This window comes from Panicum virgatum, chromosome 7N (genome assembly GCF_016808335.1).
Source record: "Panicum virgatum strain AP13 chromosome 7N, P.virgatum_v5, whole genome shotgun sequence".
Lineage (NCBI taxonomy): Eukaryota > Viridiplantae > Streptophyta > Magnoliopsida > Poales > Poaceae > Panicum > Panicum virgatum.
In genome coordinates, this window is record NC_053151.1 from 39935974 (window position 1) to 39938100 (window position 2127).

The 2127-nt window shown below is 47.8% G+C and overlaps 1 pseudogene; it reads left to right on the forward strand.

The window, feature by feature from the left end:
* The first annotated feature begins 373 nt into the window (after positions 1–373).
* On the forward strand, positions 374–1048 carry LOC120681253 (annotated as a pseudogene).
* Positions 1049–2127: the final 1079 nt, after the last annotated feature.

Genomic DNA, 2127 nt, shown 5'->3' on the forward strand with positions numbered 1-2127 from the left:
ATACATACAAGGGAAGGTCTCTACCAGGGTTCTTTTCAATTTCGAACCATGCCAGATCATACTGTAGAACTAATGTTCACCATCTACGGCAAAGCACTTCCTCATAGAAGTGAAGCAAAGGGCAGTGCACTTATCTGTGCATTGATTTTCATTGACAATGCCCAAGATTGGCGATGTTAAGTATGTTGACTACCTCTTGCTTCGGAATAATATTCGTTAGATGATGTAATGTAGGCATGCAATTGAACTTTTGTTAAATCTTCTATCTCGAAGTGTAGTTTGTGAGTTGTGACTATGTATTGCACACTATTCATGTAGCTGTGAACTTATGTTAAATCTTTGGATGATGAGCCAATGCATCTCCAAAAAACCAATGGTTGATTTTAATTTGTCAAATGGGTTAAGGTCAGTGAACAACAGATTGCTACCTGGACCGGCTATTGGGCCACCATACTTCTGTTATGAGAACGTGGCACTTGCCCCAAAAGGTGTTTGAGGTAAAATATGAAGATTCCTCTTTGGTATTGATCCAGAATTTGTAGACTCAAAATACTTTTGTGCTGCTGCCAGAAAGAGAGACTACATACATAACCTGCCACTTGTGAATGGATCACCTCTACTTCCCATACCTCCAAAGACAATTTTTGATACCTTCCCTCTTACCAAGAAGTGGTGGTCCTCGTGGGATCCAAGACGGCAATTTAACTACCTTTAGACTTGTGTGGCTAGTGCTAAGTTGTTAGAGAGGATTCGCCTAGCCCTAACAAATTGTGAAGATCCGCCTCCTGTAAGAGTTCAAAAGTATGTGATTGAAGAATGCAGAAAATGGAATTTGGTATGGGTCGGATGAGATAGAGTTCCTACTCGGCTTCCCGAAGAATCATACCAGAAGAATCAGAACTCATTCCAAGTGGACACTGTTGCATACCACCTGTCAGTACTCAAAGGCATGTTTCCACACGGCACGAATGTGATGTCCTTGTTCTCTGGTATTGGAGGGGTGGAGGTGGCTCTCCACAGACTTGGTATTCGCATGAGCTATGGCTAATCCACACCATCGACATCAAAATCAATCGAGAGAGGCAAAGAGAACTCCATTTGAGCAAAAAAAAACAAACACAAAACCTTACATATATTTGTAGGGGCGGGTCGGCATGTCAACCGCCCTTAAAAATCCATTTATAAGGGCGGCTCACCCGGCCGCCCTACAAATGGAGCCATTTGTAGGGGCGGTTGGGGGGTGAGCCGCCCCTAGAAACATAATTTGTAGGGGCGGCTCACCCCCTGGCCGCCCCTAAAAATGGGTGCCATTTTTAGGGGCGGCCGGGGGGTGAGCCGCCCCTACAAATGGTGTTTTTTTGGGGGCGGGTTTGTTGCTAAAGTGTCTAGTTCCATTTGTAGTAACGGGTTAAATTTAGATACGCTTCTAAAAAGAATTCAAGGCATTCCTACAAATTGTTTTTGGAGTAGTGTTGGCTTTCCTGTTTGGGGCGACGAGCCGACGACCGTATGTACGCGTGCTGACCTGACCGGCCTGCCGAAGCCGGTCGGGTCACGCGTTCGACCTAGCAGTGTAGCCGTTTCGGGCGACGTATACATACGTGTTGACCTGGCCAGCGGCTACGTCGATGCTTCTCTCTCTGTTTTTCGTTGGGACATCTTGGACAACAACAAAGTTGGCGAGCGATTTCAAATAGCATGTGGATGTCATCTGCTTGCGACATATAGGATCTCGGTGCGTCTAAGGTTTTAAATAACTCGGAAGAATTTGGTTTGGTCTGTCAGTGGTACCAGTGGGCTTAAATTTGTCGTAAAAGTTCGCGTCCTACAGGGTCTATTCCTCGCGCGAGTGAGAAGTGACCTATCGCTCAAGGTGCTCGCCCCCATTGCCAGTCGTCTTCCCGGTCTCCAGCGGCTCCGCCGCCGGACCCCCATTGTCTGGTGCCTGCCGCGTACCCCGCCCGTCGTCCAACGCCCGCGTCCCGCTCTGATCCCTTGCTCACCGGTTAGCAAATGTCGGCGGTGTCCGCACCACCGACCACCGCCTATATATCCTCCCTGCCACCTCCCAACCCTTTTGTAAGTCTGCTGGCGACCATGATTGTCTCGGTAAACCCTACTCCCTAA